At 41.0% G+C, this 25,892-nt stretch overlaps 1 pseudogene across 1 annotated transcript in view; it reads right to left on the bottom strand.

Moving 5' to 3' along the window:
- The window catches only part of LOC103275549, a 41,663-nt pseudogene extending 17,138 nt beyond the window's left edge, over positions 1-24,525 (bottom strand). The window contains exons 1-9 of the transcript XR_002481263.1: positions 24,471-24,525; positions 17,865-18,034; positions 17,093-17,190; positions 15,370-15,400; positions 14,809-14,860; positions 13,029-13,170; positions 7,686-7,836; positions 4,692-4,699; positions 3,179-3,255 (exon numbers count right to left, since the gene is read on the bottom strand). The product of XR_002481263.1 is annotated as an NADH dehydrogenase [ubiquinone] 1 alpha subcomplex subunit 9, mitochondrial-like (transcript). The remainder of the gene's footprint in view (positions 1-3,178; positions 3,256-4,691; positions 4,700-7,685; positions 7,837-13,028; positions 13,171-14,808; positions 14,861-15,369; positions 15,401-17,092; positions 17,191-17,864; positions 18,035-24,470) is intronic.
- Between the last annotated feature and the right edge of the window lie 1,367 nt (positions 24,526-25,892).

Here is a 25,892-nt window from a genome sequence, read left to right as displayed (position 1 = left end):
CAGAAACTTTATTCATGCTATTCACTATTGTGACATAATTTATAAACATTAAAATTCACGCAGTTTAATGTATAGTTCAATGAATTTTCATAAATTTAACAAGTTGTACAGTTGTCACCATAATCAGTTTTAAAATATTTTTCCTTACTCAAGTAAAGTCCTTCACACCCATATATGGTTATTCTAGTCTTACCCCCAGCCTCAGGCAACCACAAACTTATTTACATTTGCCTTTTATAGATATTTCATACGAAAGGAGCCACACAACATGTGGTCTTCTTTGTCTGGCTTCTTTCTGTTACCATAATGTTTCTGAGGTTCACACGTGTAACACGTGTCGGTATTTCATTCCTTTTTTATTGTTTTATGGCGTTCTATTGTATGAGCAGGTCACATTTTATTTCTCTGTTCACCGGTTGATGGACGTGTGGGATGTTTCCAATTTCCAGCTATTATGGTGATGCTGCTATGAACATCCACGAGCAAGTCCTTACGGGGACACATTTTCGTTTCTCTTGAGTAAACAGCTAGGAGTAAAATTGCTAGGCCATGTGGTAAATTTATGTTTGACTTTTTAAGAGGATGCCACACTGTTTTCAAAGTGGATATACAATTTACACTCCCAAAAGCCAACATTCTTTACTTCTGTCTGTGAAGTGGTATTGCACTCTGATTTGCATTTTCCCTAATGAACGGAGCACCTTCTCTTGTGCTTTTTAGCCATTAGTATGTCTTCTGTGGTGCTATGTTTATTCATACCATTGGTCCATTTTTTAAATTGGATTGTCTTCATTTTTGAGTGCTGAGAGATATCACTATATTCTGGATTCCAGTACTTTATCAGATATGTGATTAACAAATACTTCCCCCAGTCTGTAGTTTGTTCTTTTGGTGTCTTTTGAAATACAAGTTTTTCATTGTAATGAAGTCTAATTTACAATTTTCTCTTTTATGGATAATGTTTTCAATGTCATAGCAGAAAATCATTGCCTAACCCAAGGTCTAGAAAATGTCCTATTTGTCTTCCATACTTTTTATATTTTTAACTCTTACATTTAAGTCTCTGAATTATTTTGAGCTTATTTTTTCATGTACAGTGTGAGGTAACAGTCTATACTCATCTTTTTGCATGCAGACAGCCCAAAACCGTTTGCTGAAAAGACTATCCATTCCCAATTAAAGGGCCATAGTACCTTTGTCAAAAATTAATTGTCCATAAAGGCTTTTTCCTGGACTATCAATTCTGTCTAACTGATCTATGGGTCTACTCTTATATCAATGCCATACTATCTTAATAATTAATAGTTATAGAATAAGTTTTGAACTTCACAAACTTAATGGTCTTGGCTATTGTGGGCCTTTTGTGTTACCATATATATTTAGAATGGGTTTGTCAATTTAATCTGCTGGAATTTTGATAAAATTAACTTGAATCTATAGGTTAATCTGAGGGATATTATCATTTTAATAATACCGACTCATTCAATTAATGAACATGGTATGTCCTAACAATTATTAGATGTTCTTTGATTTCCCTCAGCAATGTCTTATAATTTTCAGTGTACAGATCCTGTACATCTCTCGTTAAATTTATACCTAAGTATTCTATTCTTTGTGATGCTATTGTGAATAAAATTATTTTCTTAACTTTATTTTAAAATTTTTCATATGCTAGTATGTAGAAACTGATGTTTCTATATTGATTTTATCACTGAGACTTTGCCGAACTTATTAGTTCTCACAGTTGTGTGTGTCAATATTTCATGAATGGACCAACATAATATTATTAATAATACAAAAAGCTTAGGAGAAAAGGTAAAGTTTTATGTCTCTGCCTTAGCCTCAAAATATCAGGAAAATAGGCAAAATATTCTCCAGGGGAAGAAGAGACAAAAAGAAAAGGGAGGATGCAGCTCTACAATTTCACAAGGAAAAATGCCTACACTGCCATGTCTAGTTTTACTTTTTCCAGCACTACACCAAACAAGAACAACTTAGTGGAGCCAGAAGGAGACAACAGTGCCTGGGCAAAAGTCAAGAGGAAAATGCCCAGCTTCTCCAGAGCCATGTCTACTAAGTGACAAGCAAGAGAGCTCACAAAGCCATTCCTACTCATGAATTCCCTGGAATCCTAGTCTCCATACCTTTTAACTGGAGCCTGAAGTCTTTTGAGTCCAGTACTTTAGGAAACCTCTGCTGAACACATTTTTTATGAATAATTTTCCTAGAGTATCTAGCTGCCTGCATGCAAATGTATCAAACTGAGAATTAAAAGAAACATATTTTGCAGCAGCTAGTTGACATGAACACCAATAGTTTTTTGCACTGAAAAATGTTTTAGTAAATTAAATTAGTAATAGTGAAACATCACTAATAATGTATAAACCCAGAATTCTGGGAATATATACTGTGCCTACTGGCTTAGAGAGAAAAGTGTAGTTTTCCTCTAGAGACAAATATGTCTCAGAAATTAGGCTATCACTTAATTATTAAATCAGTTCCTTACTATTCATGGGATATCAAGCATCATAAGTCTGCTTCACAGAATGACCAGGTTCTAGATCACTTATTCGGTCAATTTTTTACCTCTCCACTTAGCAGATAAAGTCTTAGCTTTTGACTGTTAGCTAATTCAGAAAAAAAAAAGTCCTAAACCTAGCTATGATATGATTTAATAATTTCAGAAAATTCACATAGCTTACCTGTTCCTATTTTTCCTAAGAGCAAGAAAGAGCATATGACAAATATTCAGCTGTATACAACACTAGTAATCTACTCTGAAAAAACAATTTTCAACCTTTGGAGACATTGTGATACACTATCAACATGAATTTGATTTGGCAACTATATGCAATTCCTAAAAGTGTTTTGTTTGTGTCTTAGAGTTTATACTAATATCTTTCTCATATTAAAAACATCACATCACTGGAGTGGTACTATCCCTAAGGATTACCAGACTAAGTAAGTATATGTAAGTGACAATGACAGTGGTTCTCAGACTTTGGTGACAGAGGAATCATTTACTACTGTAGATTCCCTCAAATTCTAATTTAACGTAGGCATTCAGGAAATTCTAATACTGTAAAGATGCAACTAAATCTGTTAGTGACTCATTTCAACATTTATTCCTTCATTAAAATAGACAGCACAATTTTAAAGACAAGTTCTAGGCACTTACCCAACAAACGCAAATGTTTTCCATTTGGCATCTGGATCCTTAACCACATTAACAATTCCTTTGGATACATCTACAACCTGTAAGAAATTGTAACATAAGTTTAACTAATTGTTGAAAAATAAAGAGAGAAAAAGAGATAGAGGGAGAGTTGGGAATAAAGAGAGGGAGAGAAGGAGGAAGAAAGGTGAAAGAGGGAGAAAGGAAAGCTGGCCTCACAGTCACAACCAAGACAACGTGACAAAAGAATGACATTGTCTATTTGCAGAAAACTTCCGAAAGAAAGCGCCTTCTGAAGAGCCCAAATAATCCCACATTAGAGGGCTCACTTGAGTATTCTCCCTAGCCAGGGCACATTTATTTTCAGATGGCTTAGGCCTTGTTGATTTGCCTTTGTCCACTATCTTGTCAACTCTCAACTCTGTTATTAAGCCATCGCATTAGACTGGACCACATGGAATTGCTGGCATTCCACCATTTGGATTTTCAAAACAGCAACTGTATATTGTTTAGACCCTGTGCTTCTCAATCAGGGGTGATTCTGGCACCCGGGGATATTGAACAACTGTCTGGAGACATTTTTAGTTGTCACAACTAGGGGTGGTACAAATGGCATCTCATGGCTAGGTGCCAGAAATGCTGTGAAGCATCCTATAACAATCGCCATAAAAAAGAATTATCCAACTCAAAACATCCATGGTGCCACTACTGAGGACCCCGGTTCAGCCTAACATGGCCTAATATGGCCATGCCCAAGACTGGACTCTAACTGCATCCATTCGAAGGAAGAACACAAAACTCAACAGATGAGTCATAGAGCATCATTAACCCAGAAAAGACCTAGTAAAAATGGAAATTTAGTGTATGATGAACACAGTATAACAAACCTGTGGGAAATTAAAGTACTATTTAACATACAGTGCTGGGACAACCACTCTACTGTTTAAAAACAAACTTTTAAAAGAGATAATGGCTCACTTCATACTATAAACTAAAACAAGTTCAAATAGATTAACTATAAAGATTAAAAATTCCTTTAATGCCCTTAAAAGTAGAAATTATTTACAACAGCATCAAAAAGAATACAATACAATACTTAGAAATAAAAAGGTGGCAGAAGACATGTACACTGAAAACTATAGAACACTGCTGAAAGAAGTTAAAGAAGACACAGTCAAAGGCACCCCAAGTTCATGGATTGGAAATGTCAATATTGTTAAGATGTTGCTAGGGCCTGAATACGTCATCTCCAAAATTCAGTGCTGCCAACATGATAATATTAAGAGTTGATTAGGCCATGGGAGCTCCTCCCTACAAACGCGATCAGGCCTCGGGTAAAGGAAGTATCACGCCACATGCAGCTGACTTGCTCTTCTGTTCTGCTGCCATGTGAGGACACGCAAGCCTTTGTCTCTCCTGCCTGCCTACCTTCCCCCCCGTGAGGAAGCAGCAAGAAGGCCCTGGCCAGATGCCAGCACCTCGGTCTTTACCTTCCCAGCCTCCCGAACGGGGAGACATAAATTTCTGCACTTGCAGACTGCCCAGCCCGTGATATTTTCTTGTAGCATAAGACAGACACAAAGAGATGCCAATACTACACAGAGCAATCTATAGATGTAATGCAATCCCTATCAAAACCCCAACGATGTTTCTTACAGAAATATAGAAAAACCCATCCTAAAATTCACGTGGTACTTAAACAACCAAGACAATCTTGAACAGGAGGAACAAATCTGAAGGCCTCACACTTCCTGATTTCAAAACTTTTTACAAAGCTACAATAATCAAAACAGTATACAACAATCAAAACAGTGGCATAAAGAGAGACATACAGACTAATGGATAGAGAAATAACCCTTGCATTTATGGTCAAATGATTTTCAACAAGGGCACCAAGACCATTCAGTACGGAAAGGACAGTCTTCTATTCAACAAATATGACTGAGAAGACTAGAAATGCACATGCAAAAAAAAATGAAAGGGACCCCTACCTCATACTATCTATAAAAATTAACTTGAAACAGATCCACGACCTAAGCCCAAGAGCTAGCTAAAAGTCAGCTAACACTACAAAACTCTTAGACAAAGACATAGGGAAAGAGCGTTATGACATTGGACTTGGCAATGACTTCTTAGATACTATGACAAAGATCTGGAGATTGTTGCACAACAATGTGAATATCTTAATACTACCGACCTGCATTCTTAGAAATCATTAAGATAGTGTCTTACTCTAAGCCCCCAAATCTTAACTCATTCCAGTATCAACTCTCAAGTCCAAAATCACATTCAGATCTCATCCAAATGAGACATGGACAAGACTCAAAGTATCCTAAGTTGTCCTGAGTCAAAATTCCTCTCCAGTTATGAACCTGTGAAACCAGACAAGTTATGTGCTTCCAAAATATGATGGTGGGACAGGCACAGGAATAACATTCCCTTCCAAAAGGGTGACATAAGAAAGAAAAAAGACCCCAAACCTAGCAAGGCAAATTCCAAAGATCTTAAGGTTCAAGCATAATCCTCTTTGCCTAGATGTTTTGCGTTCTAGATCCACAGAGTTGTGGTCCTACCTTCTGGACCCATTGGGGCTGCAGATCCACCTCAGTGGCTCTGCTGGGTAGGGTTGGGGGCCACACCTCAAAGGCTCCAGGGGAGCCCTCCCCCAAGGCTCCAGGCAGTCCCACCTCCAAGACTCTAGGTGGCCCCACCCCTAAGGCCTCTGGCAAAGGCCATGAGGGCTGTTTAAACTGAAACAATGGTCCCATGCTTTGAAACCAAGGAGGCTGCCCTCAAAGTCACTGAACCACTTTTAGGGTCCTTTTTCCCTTTTCTTGAAGAATGGCTCACATTCACAGCTCTGTACTCTGGTCCCGTAGGATCTAAGAAATATGACAGCCGTCCTTCACTCTGTCCTCTCTAATTCAAGCTGGTGGCATCTTTGCTGATACAGTCCCAAGTATATTTCTGGCTTCTGCTGAGATGGCTTACTAGTCCATGAGTCGTACCCAGGAACTCTGCATCAAAAGGTTGTTCATCCACACCCTCAGTGTTCTCTTCAGAACAAGCTTTCCCATGTTTGCAATGTGGCTGGGTTGAGAACGTCACAAATCTTCAGGTTCTAGCTCCTTTTGCTTAACAATTCCTTCTTCAAGTCATTTCCCTCCTTTCTCATTTTCTTATTAGCAGTCAGGAGCACCCAAGGTGCTCCTTCAACTCTGCTTAGAAAGTTCCTCAGCTAAATAAAGAACTCCATCACTTGCAAGTTCTGCCTTCCACTAAACCACAGTTCAGCCAGTTGTCTGCACGGATCACCTTTCCTCCCCTTTCCCATACCATATTCCTCATTTCCGTCTCAGACAGGATGAAAACTGCCCTTAGAGTGCATGTTTCTAACAGGCACCTCAAACTCTTCTAACCTCTACCAAAGGCACTTCCACACTTCTAGATACTTGTTACAGCCGCACCCCCACTTCTTGATACCAAAATCTGTCTTAGCCTGCTCGGGCTGACTTAACAAAATGCCATAGACTGGTGGCTCCAACATCAGAAATTTGATTTCTCAGAGCTCTAGCGGCAAGAAAGCCCAAGATCCATGTGGCAGGCAACTTGGTCCCTGGTGAGGCCTTCTTCCGGCTTGTGGGCAGCCAACTTCTTGCTGTGTCCTCACATGACCTTTCCTTAACATATGCACACACACAGAGAAAGAGCTCTCTCTCTTCCTCTTCTTATAGGCCAACAATCCTACTGAATTAGGACCCCAACTTCACGACCTCATTTAGCCATAAATACTTCTCAAAGCCCTATCTCCACATAAAGTCACATTGGGGGTTAAGGCTTTAATGTGAATTTTGGGGGGACACAATTCAGTCCATAGCTGATGGACAATTTTTCATTATTTTACTACAATATTTTTAAAAGTAGAATTACAGAATGAAAGTGGACACAGGCTAGAGGGGGAAAAACACATGGTAACAACATAACTGGATAAAGAAACATCCTACACAAGAGGACGCATTCGGTGGAATACTATTCAGCTAATGAAGAAATGAGTCATCAGGCCACATCAAGACATGAAGGAACCTAAAATGTATACCGCCACGTGAAAAATGTCATCTTAAAATGCTATATACTATACTATTCCCACTGTATGACATTCTGGAAAAGACAAGACTGTAGCAACAGTAGAAAAGTGAGTGTTTGCCAGGGGGTGAGAGTAGGAGTAGGGGGTTAGGAAAAATAGGAAGAACAAGTGGGGGGAGGAGAGGACTAGGGGGTTGTGGTTTAGAGCAGTAAACCTACTGTGTAGGATATCCTAAAATCTGGTCAAGGTCACAAAGCTAGTTAGGCCAAGATTAAACTGAAGTCTCTGATGCCCAAGTCCATGTTCTCTCTATTAATCTAAGTTGCTTCTTTTGATGTTGAGTAACTAAGATGACATTAAGTATGAAAAAAATATAACTTTAATCTGTCAATCGGAGAGCACTGTTAGCTTACTCTCAACTTCAACTTTGTTTATTAGTATCCCTCTCTTCTTCTATTAAGAAAGAATACGTACTTGCAAAATGATTGAGAATTCTACCCTCTCTTCCAAAGATGTCTAATGGTTTTATGATAGTTGCTTCTGGAAAGGCGTCTCTCACTACTTTCTCTCTAACAGCCTAAACAAACAACCAAACAAATTGGTTCTAAGCTCTGAGACACTTAGACAAAGCTTCTGTTCTTTCCACATTCAGGATACTACCTGTGTTTCAAAGGTCATATTTTCCTCCAGATAAAGGTAATCAAACTACTTATAAAACTTAGTTACACTGAATGCTTTTAAAAAAAGAATACACAAAAATGTCCTGCCCCTTATAGCTTCTGTTGGGTTTCTTCCCATTTTTGTTCTACAGAAGCTTATGCTGAAGAAGAAAGGAGAAAAAGTAGATGAGAATTTTTCCAGCCTCCATTTTTCCTTTTATTTACAGTCATTGGTTTGTGTCAACAATCTATCAACCTGCCAGAGAAAGGAGAGCATGGTGGCAAAGAGCTTAAATAACAAAAGTGGCAGCAGCACACACCTATCTAGAAAATGTCTGGGAGAGTCACCTTCTTACTGTCAGCTGCTATAATACACCTTACTTGTAATCTACTAACCTCCAGGACAAACCTTCCCATTCAATGAAGACATCAGCACCGGGTTAAGTCGCCCTTTCCACCTATACTGCCACTGGGGGTGACATCAATGTCCAGCTGTACTTGGACCTCTGATGTTCTTGAGTTTCTCAACTCCAATGACCCCTTTACTCCATTTCTGCCATTCTCCACTCAGTCACACCACAGACCATGTCCATAACTGAAAGTGCCTTTAATCTGAGATAATAAAGTCATCCTGCTCCCAGAAGATCAACACCTAGTTTCCAGGCTGTTTGGTTCCTTGTTCATCTGCTCCTGGGATACCCATTACTCAACCTTCCCAGGAACTCTAGTTCACTGATTCTGCTTTTTCCCCTGTCAACCCCTCCTAAGTTTTCCTGTCTTTCCCTTGTATTCTAGACTTAAATTCCATGGCCCATCTTTTCAATCACTGTCTCACCAATATTGCAAGTTACCTTGTGCCTTTGTCCTTTACTCCAATTATCAGGCAAAATCCTTCTCCTAGAAGAACCCCAATTGCCTCTTTTACCCATGCATGCCTACTGCCTTCAGCAGCTGAAGAAAAATAAATACATAAAATCAGAACTTGGTAACACTCTAAATTTACACCACCAGTTTTAACTGGGCCCTCAACATTTCCCAGAAGGTGTTTTCCTCTAATTTACTTTCCCATATGACAATTCAAACATTTTCATTCTGTTTAAATTTGACTTCCCTTTCTCTTCTCTTCTTTCCAGTAAATGCCTTCACTTTCCAATTCAAAGAGAAATTAAAGGCAGCAGAGAAAAACAACCCAAGGCCTCACCACTAAATTGACAAACTCAGGCGCAGTAAGCCTCGTTTCCCCCGTGGTATCAGAAAGGAGGGGCGGGGCCCGCTCTAGGGCTCCAGAGCTCTTTGCCTGTCACTTTCCCATGGACCTGCCCCTTCACTCTCTCTCGCACACCTTCAGTCTCGCTCCCTTCACCAGCGCCTTCCCACCAGCCCGCCAACAATGGAGAGCCTCTGTGCTAACAGGGAAATAAAATCCAAATCCACGTCCCCCCGCAACTTCTATCCTCTCTCCAGTCTTTCTCTTGCCAGCCAAGCTACTTGAGAACGCGCCTGCCCTTACTGTCCCCAAGGCCTTGGTTCCAACTCAGTCTTCACTCACCTCTGCTCTTGTTCACCTCCAACTCCAGCACTGAAATGATTCTTTTATGTTTTTCCCCAACTCCTCCCTGAAACGATTCTTGATAAGATCACTGATGACCTCTAATTCCCAGATCCAAGATGACTCTACAGTCCTCATCTTCCTTGACTCCTTGGTGGCACTCGTAAGAATCCCTTCTTCCTCCCTCGCTGCCTTACCTTGGCTTCAACAGCCTCCTATTCTCCTGGCTTCCCTCCTACCTCCCCACAGCCATTCCTGCTCAGTCTTTTTGTTTGATTTGGTTCTGTAGGGTCCTCCTCCTCCACTAGATCATCATCATTGGCACTTCTCTGGGACCAGTTCGAAGCTCTCTTCTCAGTCTACACTTCCTCGTGGGGGAATCGTATCCCCTCCCATTGCTTCAGCTAACAAAAATGGCAGCTACTCCCAAGTATATCTCCAATCAGACTGCTCTTCTGAGCTCCAGGATCAGAAGCCCCATTCACCACTGGGACCTGGACGACTGGCACACACCTGAAACCCAAGTACAGCCCTGGATCATCTTCCATTCTCTCAAGTAAAACCGTGTTCTTCAATCTCTGCTGCACTCTGAATTACCCAGAGAGTTAAAAATCACAGATGGCCCAAATTCCCCCTCAGGCATTCATTCTGTTTTCATTGGTCTCAGGGGCAGCCTGGGCATCAGGATTTTTAAACGCTCCCTCAGTGCTTCTGATGAGCTACTAAGGCGAAGAACCACCACCATAAAGCCTGGTCCTTGGCCAGGATTTCCCATCTTATTCAACCTACCGCCATCCAACCGGGAGGCTGGCCGTCTTGGACTCTTCTCTGTCTCTCACTACTGACACTCCCCCACTTCCAAACAATCAGGAAATTCAGATGATTTAATGAATGCTCAGGCAGAGGTAGGCACAAGTGCTTCACTCATTCATTTTCTTTCTTCAACAAAGTATGGAAAGGTGAGGCCCAGATGTACTATAATCTAGCTTGCCACTATGAGAAACAAAGCCACACAAAGAGAAAGGCACAGCAGGGAATCAGAGAAACAAAGCTGGAGCCCTAAGAAACCCTGGCACCGGTCTGTGGCCAAGATGTCCTATGCCAATTTGTTTTAGATATCTGGGCCTATAAAGTCCCTTAATGTTTAATCCAGTTTACAATGGTTTTTTTCGTTTTTCTTTTTTTGAACCAAGTCTCACTCTGTCACACAGGCTGCAGTGCAGTGGGACAATCACAGCTTGCCACAACCTTAACCTCCTGGGCTCGGGCGATCGTTCCACCTCAGCCTGTTGAGTAGCTGAGACTACAGGTGTGCGCCACCACATCGGGCTAATTTTTTTTTCTACTTCTTGTAGAGATAAGGTCTTGCTAAGTTGCCTAGGCTGGTCTTAAACTCCTGGGCCCAAGCAATCCTCCTGGCTTACACCACTGTGCTGGGTACAGTTTACGTTCAATGTTTTGAAGTAAGTAAATGCTGCTGACTAACAGGTGTTCTCTCTCTCCTCCTTTATATGCTCGATGGCAGTTTGCTACTTTACAATACTTGGTGCATCTGGAATTATTTTCCCTAGTGGATAAAATACGAGTTAGGATCATGTCTATTTTATTTAATACTGTTTCGCAGTGTCTAACACAATGGATGACACACAGTAGGTGCTTAATACTTTGTTCAATAAATGAATGCAACAGGTCAAAAAGAACTCTGTTATGCTCATCAGTATGACTCAAAACAGGCTTTTATGTGGCAGAAACTGAATGTCAAGAGTAGCCCCAGAAACTCACACCCTTTCTGAGATCCTAATAATAAAGGTTGTGAGGAAAGCAACTTAAAGTTTTTATTTTTATTTTATCATAATAATTAATGCAGAAGACTTTTGTGACTAAATGCGGGGGATTTTAAAATTATAAGCAAGGAATTTTACAGTGGGCATTTATTGGGTGTCTTTTAATTTAATTTAATTTAATGTGGGCACTATTTATTTGGTGATAGTGTCAGATGTCACAGATTGAGGGCTTAGTTTTTTCAAGTTTAGTCATAAATCTGGATGTCTGATTGGCTAGTTTTAAGCTGGGCTTTTTATGAACTCCTTTGAGGTTTGGTTAATTTGTTAGAGTGGATTATGGAATTTAGGAAATGTTTATGTTTATTGGTTTATTGTAAAGGATATTCTAAAGGTCATAAACAGACAAAGAGATATATAGGGTGAGGCTTGGAAGGATCTCAAGTCCAGGAGATTTTCCTTTTGTGGAGTTGGAGTGCGCCACCTTTTTGGCAGATATATAAGTTTTTGGTTTTTGTCAAGTTGTATGTGTTTACTTATTTGAAAGTTTTTTGAATTTCATCTTTTGGGTTCTTTTATGGAGACTTTATTGGATAGGCATGATTAAAGTATGGATAATTATGTTGAAAGGGGTTTTTTTTTCTTCTTTCTTTTTTTGTTTTTGTCTTTAGAGACAGGGTCTTGCTCTGTCACCCAGGCTGAGTGCAGCGGACAATCACAGCTCAATGCAGACTCAAACTTCTGAACTCAAGTAATCCTCCCACCTTGTGCAGTAGCACAAGCACATGGCACCATGTCTGGGTAATATTTGGAGAATTTATTGGCCAGGCATGACTGAAGTAGGGACACCCATGTCAAATGTGATTGGATCAAAAGGGTATGACTTTTTAGTATTAATAAACGGAGTGGGAAAACCCAGCAAAGCATGCCTGTTCAGATTTTTTTTCTGGCCTCTCTGGGTAGTATTTCTTCTTCTAGGGTATGGGGCAGTATCCTCATTGGAATGAGGGTTTTATGACTATCCCAATTAGATCAGAGTCCTGCCTTGGGCAGGTAAAGGATGGCAGAAGTTCAGAGAGATTCTGCTTTTTGAAGACTATTTTTGAGGCCTAAAGTGTCTTAACATTATAATAAAAAATTATAACAATAGCTATGAAAGTTATGAGTCAGGAATTCTGGATGAAGACCAACATATACTAGGTATTATAGATACATGTGTGTGTGTTTGTGTGTGTGTATAGACTGACGCCAAACTAAAGTGGTCAGTCTCTAGGTATGGGCTTTCTGGTAGTAGAAGGAGTCTAAGTACTATGTGAAAAGCCACTTTCATTGGCAAGTATTTATCTGTCATCCTCAGCCTTCACATCACCCCTTTAAGAGTACCATAAAACTGTTACTATGCAAGGAATTGGAGAAAGAAAGAAGGGCCTTTAACCATGATACATGATGCAGGTATGACTACTTTGGCAAGCATCATATGCTACATTTTATGATGGTTTCTGTGTAATCCTATTATGCCCCAAAGAAACGTTCATCACCTGAGGGTCAATGATAATACAGTCTATCCATCTTTGAAGGCCCTTAGCACAGTTCCCTGCACAGAAGGCATTCAACCAAAACATCAAAACACAACACACATACCTAGTTCTGGATGGAGGGAATTAGAAAGCCTTGTAATTCCGGAATGTCAATGAGAAACATTTTTCACTTAAATCATGTTTCAGTGGTGCCAAGAAACTCTAGCTCTGTGAACCACTTTCCAAATCAACTTGTTATTTACCTTATGTCTCAAATATCTAGAAGAACTTTTAATATCAGCATTCAGATGTGAAATATGAATGAATTTTTCTACTCCAGCTTCCTTGGACACTTGAGCAATTGCTTGGGGAATCTTCACAAAAACATCCTCAAAATCAAAGTTTCTGGAAGAAAAACAAAGGGATTGGTTAAGAACTCCAGACTCAGAATTTCAAAGCTTTCTAGGATAAGTTGGTTTTCATGATAGTGCTGGAATTTATAACATTAAAATTTTAAACAGCAATGATTTAACTTAAAGTCAAACCTGATTTTTTTTTTTAATTTACAGGTCTGCTCACTGTCACTACTCTACATAATTTAAGGCCTACTCTAAGTTATAAATCCAGCAAACATAATATTCTGTGTTTTCAAGAATCCCAAGGCTCAGGCCTTTTAAGAAATCCTGACTCTACTGGTTGGTGGGGAGGAGGGAAGTGTTGGGGGCTGGAAAGAAAATAATTTCTTACCCCCAAGAGACACTGTTTCCCTCAGGGGAAAAAAAAAGAACCAAGACTATTAGTCAGTCATTCTACCATAAAGATACCTGCACATGCATGTTTGTGCAGCTCTATTCACAATAGCAAAAACATGGAGCCAACCATACTGCCCATCGAAGCTGAACTGGATAAAAAAAAAATATGGTACATATACACAATGGGATATTATACAACCATAAAGAAGGACAAACATATGAACTTTGCAACAATTTGGATGAATTTAGAGTCTATCATACTCAGTGATCTATCACAGAAACAAAGAAGAGGGTACTGTATGTTCTCACTCATAAGCAGACTTTGAACAATTATCATAAAGCTATAAGAAAGGGATCGGCAGTAGCAGGAAACTGGCAGGGAAGGGGTGGTGGGATTGGCAGTTGAGGGAAACTGCCAGGGAAGGGAGGGGCTCACCTCATCAACAAGGGCACCTGCATAAAGAGCATTTGTATACCTAACCTCAATTGTACTCTACATCTTCAAAATAAAAATAAAATAAAATTGTCTCCTAAAAAAAGAAGAAAAAAAAAAGAAGGAAAAAAAAAGAAGAAAAAAAAAAAAAAGAAAATTAGTCACCAATTTAATTCAATATTGTTAACCAAATGCCTACTCTGTGCAACGCATTGTATTAATCGCTAAGGGGGACATAAGATTGACAAAGACCCTCTAAGTCTCCAAATAACATATACTATTTGATGAGACAGACATACATAAATAAATCTAATTCTAACCTTAATAAATGTTAATAAAAAATGTGAACAAAGTTTTGTGGAACTGTAAGACTGAAACATTATTTGTTGATAACCCATACAAAGGCTAAAAAAACTGTTTCAAATCAGTACTCATGCCACCTTCAATTAACATTGCAGGGAAGAGATCTAGAACACTGTCCCCACAAGAAAAGCTAATGTTCAACTTGCTAAACAGTAGAGCAGGTTAGGAAGCATTCCAAATGGAAAGATCTAAATAGGCCCAACCCTGGTCATTCTGTCAAGGTGGTAACATCACCCATACCAATACAACCCACATTGGTATTTGATGGGGCACTACCTCACACTGCTGGCTTGCACCAGACTTGCCACATCTCCTAAGGGCTGTCACAGGGAATATAAGTAGTTGTACAATCAATCTTTATTGACTAATTGAAAATGTCACTTAGTGTCAATACCTGTCATATATAAAATGCCCAATAAAAGTCTACTAAGCCCTGACAGATACTTATGCCAAAACATAAAATAAAATGAAATAAAATGAGAGTAAAAGACTAACTTGGTTTCCCAGTCTCGTACAACAAAATTGATGATCACATTGTTGTTGGATACTGGGTGAAAAACTCAGCAAATAGGTAGCTCTACACATAAAGAGATAAAAAAGATTTTTTTAGAAAAGATGAAAAGGTTGGGAGGGGAAGAACCCAAAATGACTCAGCATAGAAGGGACACATATATGTGCGAATGGCCCAGGAGCCCTGGAGAGAAATCAAAAGGGAACCGAGTCTCAAAAAAGTCCCCTCAGGTTGGTCTATCATGTGGTCATTCAGACAGCAGTATCAGACAAAAACTAAACCGGAGAATCAGTACTCCACACTCAAAATGGTCCACCCTTCTCAAAAACAGACACATAAATAAACACTAAATATAAGACACTGTGGTCTTGCTCTTCAAAACATACTCAGAGCTCTGTTCAAGGTCAGATACACAGTAAAAATTTCTGTAGAAAGAAGGGAATAAATGTCCTATGGCTCAATTCCAATGATTCTACATCTGCAAGCTAGTATCATTTTTGAAATACTTTAACTTTGAGGCATTGACAAGCTGGCCAATAAACTACAGTCATAATGAACTTGGAAAGGGTTAAGCTTCTGTAACATTAATACCAAGAAAATAGCTGAATATAAGATTTTGGAAAAGTAAAACATTTTAGAAACAAGATATTTACAATAGATGCATTAGCTTGTGCACATTCAGTAAGTAAAATGAAAATGCAATTAAAAGTAAGTCAAAATTAAAAGGAATTACAAATAATCATTAGGACTATAATACCAGAAATGTTAAGTATGTTTACCAAACATTTTTTAAAAGGAAAAGTGTGTTGAGAGAAGTGCTTAGTTCCATATAGGATGATAAAAGTAGAAAGTTAGCTATAAGCACAGTAAACTCAGGCATCAAGGCCCCAAGAATATAGTAATTAATAGGCTGGCTACTGGTAATTGAGAACAACTCTTTGTGAAAAGGGCCTGACCTGTGCTCTGTAGGACACTTAGCCTCCCTGGCCTCTACCTAATAAACCAGAATGGCTCGCCAGTCACTGTGTCAATCACAAGAGCCTCCCATATATTTAATCACTGGCTTAAGGGTCTTCCCACTCTCTCCCCGCTGCTTACCCCTTGACAACTACTGGCCTAAAGGAAGAGCCTGTAGGTTAAATCATGACAAAGGGAATGCTCAGAAAGGACTGTTTGTTAAATCTATGTCAAGCAGACCAAGTCATAAAAAACCACAGATGTAGACTTTTCTGTTTATAAAAATGCTGTCCAATAGAAATATAACAAGAGACACATATGTCATTCTGAATTTTCTACTAGCCACATTTAAAAGAGCAAAAAATAACTGAAATTCCCATTAGAAATACACTTTGGCTCACCCTGTAATCCCGCGCCTTTGGGAGGCTGAGCTAAGTGGATTGCCTGAGCCCGTGGGTTCGAGACCCGCCTGGGCAACTTGGCGAGACCTCATCTCTACAATAAATCAAAAAATTAGCTGGGTGTGGTAGCGCGCACCTGTAGTTCCAGCTACTTGGAAGGCTGAGGCAGAAGGATCACTGGAGCCCAGAAGGTCAAGGCTGTGGTGGCTGGGAGCGGCCACTGCACTCCAACTGGGCGACAGAGTGAGACTCCAACTCAAAAAAAAAAAAAAAAAAAAGAAATACACTTTATTTGGCCTATGCATCCAATATATTTCCATAAGTACTAGATGTAAAAACTTATTCATGATATATTATATAGTATTTTCCTCATATTAAGTCTTTGAAATCTGGTGTGTATTTCATACTTGCAGCACAGTTCAGACTAGTCACATTTCAAGTGTTCAAGAGCCACATGTGGCTAGTGGCCACCACATTGGATACCACAGGTCTAGAGCAGGGGTTGGAGTACTATAGCTCAGAGGTCAAATTTGGCCTATATTCTAATTATGTAAATCAAGTTTTATCTGAACGCAACCACATCCATTTGTTTACAAATGGTCTATGGCTGCTTTCAGGCTACAAGGGCAGAAGTGAGTAATGATGACAAAGACTCTATGATCTGCAAAGCCTAAAATATGTACTATCTGGCTCTTTACAGGAAAAATCTGTCAACTGCTAGTCTAGAGCTTGTATGCCAAAACATAAGATGTAACCGAGGAAGTCAGCCGAAAGAATACCGTGTGAATGGAGGATGCCCTTATTCCATTCTGGGACAAAACCATTGCTTTAGTATACTACCTCTACTCTTAAAAATGAACTTAGTAATTTATATTTTTCATCTCCAATAATCACTCATAAGTGTTCATACCAGAAAGATAAGTTGACCCAGGTCACCCATGGGACGAAGATGCATGATGTCATATGTGTCACAGCGATAGGGTATTATCACCTGTGACCCCATACGTCCTAAAAGAGAATGGATTAAAGCAAGGATCAACATCAACATAACATGGATTATGTTATACAACAGTGATTTGGCAAATATTTAAATTCTACTTAAGATATGTGAATTGATATTATGTTTAGTAAAAAGTATATTTTACCATAACTTTTTTTTGTCATAATTTTTCAGAGTCCCTCATTCACATCTTAATATCTTATATAGGAGGCGTGGGTGTGCTCTTAATGTCACAGCAGATAAAAGTTACATAAAAGTCGGGCTCGGTGGCTCGGCCTGTAATCCCGTGCCTTTGGGAGGCTGAGGTGAGTGGATTGCCTGAGCCCGCGGGTTCGAGACCCGCCTGGGCAACTTGGTGAGACCTCATCTCTACAATAAATCAAAAAATCAGCCAGGCGTGGTAGCGCGTGCCTGTAATTCTGGCTACTTGGAAGGCTGAGGTGGAAGGATCGCCAGAGCCCAGCAGGTGGAGGCTGAGGTAGCCAGGAGCGGCCACTGCACTCCAGTCCGGGCGACAGAGTGAGACTCCAACTCAAAAAAAAAAAAAAAAAAAAGTTACATAAATCCAAGACAGGATTAATTCATAATACTGCCAAAATGAAGAGAAACACAGCTTATGGTCTCATCAAGCAGTCCTAACCAATGGTGATGGAGCGCACCGAACTCAAGGAACTTTACTCACCAAGGTGGTTGACCACACAGTGGCCCAGGAATCCAGTTGCTTCAAACACAGTGGCCACAAATCCACTGACGGAGGAATGCCCACCTTTCCATGAGGTATGAGAGCATGATGAAGGTGGCGACAGGGTGAGCCATGAAACACACATGTGGCGATTGCAGTGATAGTAGAACCTTAAGCAAAACCCTAGAGTACACAAAATTGGCACATGTTCATCTATATCTCATGCATTAGTGAATGCAAATAGCTTCTTTCCTTAGATCTCATAACATTACTTTGCAATTAGTACTTTAGAAATGTAAATACCAACAACAACAATAAACACAAACTGTTGCGACACAGAATCCACAGGGCATGAGGAAACACATAAAAATTAGAAAGTAAATTGCCTACCCTATAAGATATAACTTAGCTGAGAAGATAGATCACATTAAACTGTTTGTCTGTAATTACACCATTACTAATTAAGAGAGTCTAAACCTGTATGGTGAAAGGACTGAGATTACAAAGTACAGGAGCAAGAAATCATATAATCATGAGACTGGAAACCTGGATAAAGTGTTTTAAGAAAGGCTTTCAAGAGGAGTAACAGAAAGAATAGAATTCCAGAAGAAACATAACACCTACGTTAATGCAGCCATAGGAATGAACAAGCCCAGCACAGGGCAAGAGCAAAAGACTTACCTGGAACAGACTCTGAAACTGATGACTAATGAACAATGACAGGTTGGCGGTATATAGGTTGTCAGTACAGAACATTAAAAAAAGAGTGCAGATCATACTTAATAGAAACACTGAAAACCATCAAAAATGACGATAAAAGGAGTGAAGCTCTTGAGAAAAGATTTTCTGACTTTTAGAAAGGTTAATAGCAAGTGATTTGCCAAAGTTCTCACCATTTCTTTTTCACAGACTCAGATTCTTGGAAATAGGAGGAACCCTCAAAGTTGGCACACCAAGGTTTACGTCTAAAACTGTCTGGCTTTGGCCTGAACACCTGCAGGGTTGGGAAACTCACTGCTTAAGGTAGCAGTCCCTTCAGCTTGGAGCCATTCAATCAAAAGAAGGTCCGACCACAGGGATAATCAGTGACCGCTTCCCAGGTTTCAACCCTATGTTCTTCTGGAATGACAAGCAACAATCTAATCCCTCATCTACATTTAAGAGTAGCCATTATATCTCCACTAGGTATTCCCTTAGCGGTTAAACATACCCAGCCTTGACAACTATTCTTCATATGGTAAAATGTAAATCTCCTTAGAAACACTCCAGTGTTCAAGTCCAGTCTAATTTCTTTAGTACAGAGTTTTAGAACAAGTTGCTCAATTTTCATGTAATTAGAAACAACTAAAAGGTATAAATAAAGTGATGAAGAGCTTCTGTTCAATCAACAAACTTTGGGACTTGGCATTGGTGCTTTGTACACTTGGGAAACCCTGAAAAGAGACATAAAAATTTCTTCAAAAAAATTCTGTGTTTGTTTTCTGGGGACGACTTCTTTCCTATTCAAAACTATGGAATTGAAGAAATAGCCTACCTCACCGAATAGTGACTGAAACCACAGGAATTAAAAACAAACATCACAAAGAAAATGACAAGAAGCAAACATCACAGGCCAGACACATAATAATAACAAAAGAATAACATCATATTAACAGCCAAATTAGTGCCCAGAATTGTTCTAACTGCTTAATGGGCTTAATTTTAATTGATACAATTTTTACGCCAGCTTCACAGATGAGAAGCTCAGAGAGGTTAGTGACTACTCCAAAGAGCCAGTAAAGGAGACTGAAAAGCAGCCCGGCGAAATAGAAGGAAATAAAACAAAGAAAACAGTATCCAGAAACCAAATAAAGTGTTCTGAGAGAATAGCTAACTCTATCAAATGCTGCTGGAAAGAGAAGCAGGAAGGAGTCAGAGGACCACAGAATCTGGGGGCTGCTGCTTGTAGGTGACCTTACCAGGAGACTACCAGGATGAAAGCTAGAATGAAGTAGGCCAATGAGACTGAGGCAAGAAAGCAGTGAGAGAAGGACAGATAATCCCAAGGAGATAAGATGGAAGGGGCAAAGAGAAGTGGGACTAGAGGGACAAGAAGACAGGGAAGGGTTTATTCTTATTTTTAAAAATATGACAGAACATATTTATAGGCTAATGGAAACGACAGGATTTAGATGGTAGAGGAAGAAAATTACCAATTCAGGAGAGGGAATGAGTAGGTATGAGAGAATGGGATCAAATGCAAAGTGAAGGAAGCAGCCAAAGATCAGGGCAGAAGAGGCTCCTTCACTGTAAAACAAGAGGAAAAGCAGAGCATCATCACGGGTCAGTTACTAGCTCTTTGGCGGGAAAAAGACTGTCTCATCTGATTCCTATATTTCTCTGTAAAACTGAGAATAAGACAAAAGCACACGTTAGAAAATTTCGGAAACCATCAATGTTAAATAATGATTATGAAGAAAGAGTAAGCAAATTTCCTAGAAAAAAATGTAGCATTGAAAATCTGCTTGAGCTTGGTATTCATTGATTTAAAATAAGGCCAGTTAGTTTGGTGTTTCCCCTAGCCCCATTCTCCATTGTTTAGGGGCAGTCAGGAAATATGTGGAAAGCTTATTTAATTGGGGTCAATTTTTTTATGAGTTGAGAACATATGAAAGGGAATGATTAGAGTGATGAGTAAGGAAGTGAGGACACGATAAAAGACAGAGAAAAGACAGCAGAGCCAATGAAATGGGAAGGATTATTGGAGGTGAGGAATTAATAACTCAAAGGACTGGTATGAGGAGTCAAGTACATGTGCATAAAACATTTAGCATATTAGGTAGCACACATTAAACACTCTATAAAAAATAGGTGCTTCACTTATTACTGCTTTGAAATTCCTCAAAAGGTAATGTTACACTGGCCTCACAAGATTACCTGTTGGATCAACATTTCGGCCAAGCACTATTCTAGAAACCATATCACAGTAAAAAAGACAAAATTCCTAGCCTCATGGAGCTCAGAGAGCTCCTTAGAAAACAACTAGAAAGGCGATATGAGAACTAATAACACAGGGGAAAGCATCTGTCACGGTGTTTTGCAAGTAATGGTGCTCAATAAATAGGAATTACTACCCCTTTGGCCACAGTCTCTCCATTTCTTCCATTTATTATAACACCATTAGGAGAATAACATTATTTATTCATTATGCAGTCATTATATTCCTCTGCTCGGAAACCTACACAGTTTCCTACTGCAATGTCCAAACCAATAGTCCAGTCATATTTGCTTGCCCACTGCATTCATTTTTATAAGTATCTATTTAAAAATTATATAAATGTTCTATGTAGTACAAATATGGTATATACATTTCAAAGCATATATGAAAGCACCTAGCATCCTTCTGGCATACAGTTTGAAATACATTAAGTGTTAGCTACTGTTATTATTGTTAACTTTTTTAGAGTTCTAATATTATATTAGAACTTGTTTCATATCCTATTGGGTCCTCTTGCACAACTCCCTTTGGAGACCAGTGGTCTCAACTCTGCTAGGCTTTCAAAGGCTTCCATTATCTGATCCTAACTAATATACTCAACTTTCTTCAGTCCTACTTTCCCACTATTCCAGATATAGTCATTCATTGCCTCCCAAACTCCTCCTATCTCCATTCTCACCTCTTTGCCATTGCCATTAGCAAACGCCCAGCCTCTCTGACATTCCAGATCCTAACAACCTAAAAAGATCAGTGCAAGCACTGCAACTCTCCACTGGACTTCCAATCCTCCCTAAGTTAAATGATACTAATCTTTTCCTTTTCTGATATACTATGACACTTAATCGTCTTGCCACACTTAATTGTATACAATTGTTTTACACAGTTTTGTCCCACAGTATTTGAATTATGTTACACACTAGTCTTGTCTCTCCAGAGTTTACTCAAAAGCGTACTTTAACAGACAATAAAGTTGAGTGGTTATACATAGCACAAGCTATGATGTCAGTGGAAGAAACAAACTGATAATCTACAGCTATGGCTAGCAGATATTCAACTATGGTTAGTACTTACTATCATTCAAAATCTACCTTATGCCACACCAGTGTAATCATTTAACAAAAACGATCAAGTGCCTTTTGAGAAGTCATGTGCCAGAGGCCAGCTCCGGGGGGTTCACGGGGACCCGAGAAGGAGGCATGATGAGGCGAGGGAAGGAAGAGTCGTGACCAGATTTTCTTTTCAGGCACTCTGGCACTGAAGCACACCAGTGCTGATTTATTTATAACATAATTTTTGGCACACACTTAGCAGAAAGTTAACAGTAAAGGAAAAAATTAACAATCAAAACATATCGAAACGATTGTATGATGTACTAATGATTTTACAATTCTGATAATTATATGGTTTAATAATGTCTACATATAAGAAACTAGCTGTTCTTGGAAGTGGTAACTTATTAAAAGGGCAAGGTTAATAGTCAAAAGGTTAGCAAGTGGAAAGTAAAACTTATACTTTATAAAGGTAAATAGTCTATATAGATATAAAGGTGTTAGGCATATAACCTTTACATAGTTTTAATTTAAAGGTCGCTATCTGTGAAGAGGCAGTGTCTATATTTATTTATATATACCAATCATTTTACTTTTTACTAAGTGCTGACCTTTTTGGGTTTTAGAAAGCAGGCACCAAGGGGGCCCACTGCGTTTTATTTTTTCCGATAAAGATATTCTTTTATTTAACATGTTTTTCATCTGTCCAGACTTTTCTAACCATATTATCATCATATGCACCAGTATAAGGTAGTGGAGGGTCAAGCCATTCTAAGTTTTGTATACTACACTTTCCTCTAAATGCCCACCAAATTCTACCATTCATATTATAGCGTATATGGGGGCCAGCTCTAACAGTTGGCAAGGGTTTGTAATATTGTTTCAAAGCTTTAAACTTGTGGCTACTCTGGTGTTGTCTGTATGGCTTAACTGTGTGTGCTTTAGTTTGTTCCTCAGTTTCTGTCATTTCTCGATACCATAGTTTTAACATAAAGTAGAACCGTTAAAAGTACACTTTGTCACAGTAGGTTTTGGAGTAATTGGTTGGGTCATTGTGACCGGTTGGGTTGCTACTTGCTTTTCCTAAGGCATGGCCAATGGTGAAGCATTAACTGCTTTATTATTGAACAACATAATGGGAACAAATAGGTGACCATGAGTCACAGGACATTCATGTAGAACTTTCCTCAAGACTTTCCGTGGGGCTTTGCCACACACATGGATCCCTTCTGGGGCTTTGCCTTCCAGAAGGGTGTCTTCATTCGGTTCCCATGCTGAGTCCTGGATTGTCATGGCCTTGCCAGTCATGGCTACAAAACCATCCACTAAAAATGATGTGTCACGACCTTGATGTGCCATGACCTTCCCAGTGGTATGTAGTTTTGCCCAAGATACACAACAAAAAATTATCTTCAACTTCAAGCTGAACATCAAAACTACTTATGGTGCTTTAAAAAAACTTAAGGTTCAAAGGAAAAAAACCTCAAATATTCTGAACAAATAGCTCTACAATGCGTTGCTACTGCTTTTTTAAAAATAAAGCTCTATGAGTAATTCTGACATAAGCGAATTTGGGGCGCAAATTATATTCTGTAGTGACTAAAATACACTATGGAAAAATACAACTTTGGGGGGCTGATTGAGGCGCGTTTCAGAACGAGTAGAGGAGGAAAAAATGGTTGAGATGTAACCGAATTCCTAATTTCCTAGCTTGTCTAGCCTCTTTGTGAGCAGAAAAGCAAATCTATGCTTTCAATTTGAGTACTGAGAGCAAATCCAAACAGAATAAAAGGGAAAATGAACAATGCTGACAAATTCTAAGATACCCTTCCCCTGTCACTCTCCTTTCCACCAAGCTCCCGATTCTTCTACCCACGAACGCCCCGTCCCTTCCCCTGGCCCCAGAGTCGCGATCTAACCTCACTCTCCGTATGTTGAGACCTTTTTGGTTAAAAAGGCGCTTTCATAAATACCACTTCACTTAATTTCAGAGACTCCCTGAGGTTGTGATATTATCACCTCCACTGCGCCACGAAGAACGTGAACCGAGACCGATCCAAGGGTTTGCACCAGGTCATAAAGTCAGTCCGTGAAAAACCTCCTCTCCTCTACCCTTTTCCCCTCTCCCGTCCCCCAGCCCCGCGCCCCGTGCAAATATTTCTCATCAGCCGCCCCCCCAGCCCTTCCGAGCAGATCAGAACTCGGACTCTCCCGAGGCTGCCCGAGTCCCGTTACATTCTCCTCCGGGCTTCCCGCTGCTCGAGACCCTGTTGTCCCCTTCAAAGGGCACAACGTAATATGCGAGCCGGGGAAGAGGAAAGGAAAAGGAGAAGGGGGGCACACCTCATCAACAAGGGCGCCCGCGCAACGGACATCTGCATGCCAAACCCTGAACGGTACCTCACACCTTCGCAACTAAAAACGAAAAATAAGGGGCAGCTCCGGACACAGGCGACGCCGGACCTGAGGCGCTCGGAGGCCCAGGAAGTCGGTGTGAGCGCTGAGCTCGGCGCTGCTCCCGAGCCTTCGATCCCCGTCTCGGAATCACGGCCAGGGACCGCGGCTCCCCGTGACACTTACGCGACATTGGCAGAGCCCGGACGACCCGCGGGCGAACGGCGGCCGCCATCTTCTCCCACAGGCCCCCGCGGCCGGCTACTCCGGCCGACTACGGGTACTGGGCGGGGTCAAACCCCGCGTCCCACGCCCGTCTGCGCAGGCGCCGACCGAAAGAGCGGGCGCGTCCGAGGTCGCAGGCGTGCTGGAGGGGAGGGCCGCGGAGAGAGGAGAGGTGGGGACGGAGGGGGCGGGGGGGGCAGGAGCGCGGGGGAAGGAAAGGAAGACAGCTCGGGGGCCGGAACCGCAGGCCGCTCCGATCGCCTCCTGCGTCCAGGCGCCCGCGTTCCGAGTTCGCCACTGACCGACCCGGCCCCACCCAGTGGCAGAACCCGCGGACCAGGAGGAGCCCGGCTTTCCGGACGCGGCTCGCTGCCCCACGAAGGAGTCGGAGACGCCGCCCCGGCTGGGGGCGGAGGGCGCGTGGCCCCTGCACTCGGGAAGTCTGCGGCCCCGGGGAGACAGGGAGGGAGGCGGCGGCGGCACAAGAGGGCCAAGTGCGGCCGAGAAGAGCAATGCGGGTGTGTCCCGACTGGATAAATGCACGTCGAACCCGCCAGCACGTTCTCGGGCCTTTGCACTTGCTGCTGGCTCTTCCCCGAAGCGCGCTCACATACCTGCGCCGGCTCAATCTGCTCCTAGGTGACCTCTGCTCAGAAGATTTCCCTGACCCTCCTGTCCAAGGTGGTCTTTGTTTTGAGTTTTTACTTACCGAAACACTTGTCACCAGGAGTTCTTTTTTTGAGCTGGAGTCTCGCTCTGTCGCCCAGACTGGAGTGCAGGGGCCGCTCCCGGCCACCGCAGCCTCGACCTGCTGGGCTCCGGCGATCCTTCCCGCCTCAGCCTTCCGAGTAGACGGAATTACAGGCGCGCACTACCACGCCCGGCTAAGTTTTCGATTTTATTGTGGAGATGAGGTTTCGCCTGCCCAGGCGGGTCTCGAACCCGCGGGCTCAGGCAATCCACTCACCTCAGCCTCCCAAAGGCGCGGGATGACAGGCTGAGCCACCGAGCCCGGCTTCACCAGGAGTTCTTAACCAGCCGTGCAATTCCTGAGCGGGATTCAGGAAATCGGTGACCCTCCTGAAATGTTAACGTAGAATTTAGTGGCCACGTATGCCATCTGAACATTTTTTCTAAGGAGAAACCACAAATGGCTCTAAAGCAATGGTCTGGACATTTTTGTTTTTTTTAAACTGTGGACCCCTTTGAGAATCTGCCTTGTGCTACCTAAGATCCATCTGGAGCCTGTGGAAATTCCAGAAGGATTAGGCTAAGGACTTGAATCTTAAAATGGCTTATTCTGTTCAAACTCTGAGTAGGAGACAGCAACCAGTGATCCTGTGAAGCAGACCTCGGGTTTATCAATAAACCCTCTAGTTTGGA

The sequence above is a fragment of the Carlito syrichta genome, unplaced genomic scaffold (assembly GCF_000164805.1).
Source record: "Carlito syrichta isolate Samal-C Ts95f unplaced genomic scaffold, Tarsius_syrichta-2.0.1 Scaffold315540, whole genome shotgun sequence".
Classification (NCBI taxonomy): domain Eukaryota; kingdom Metazoa; phylum Chordata; class Mammalia; order Primates; family Tarsiidae; genus Carlito; species Carlito syrichta.
The sequence above is the reverse complement of the archived record's forward strand: the minus strand, read 5'-3'. Positions and strand labels throughout refer to the sequence as shown.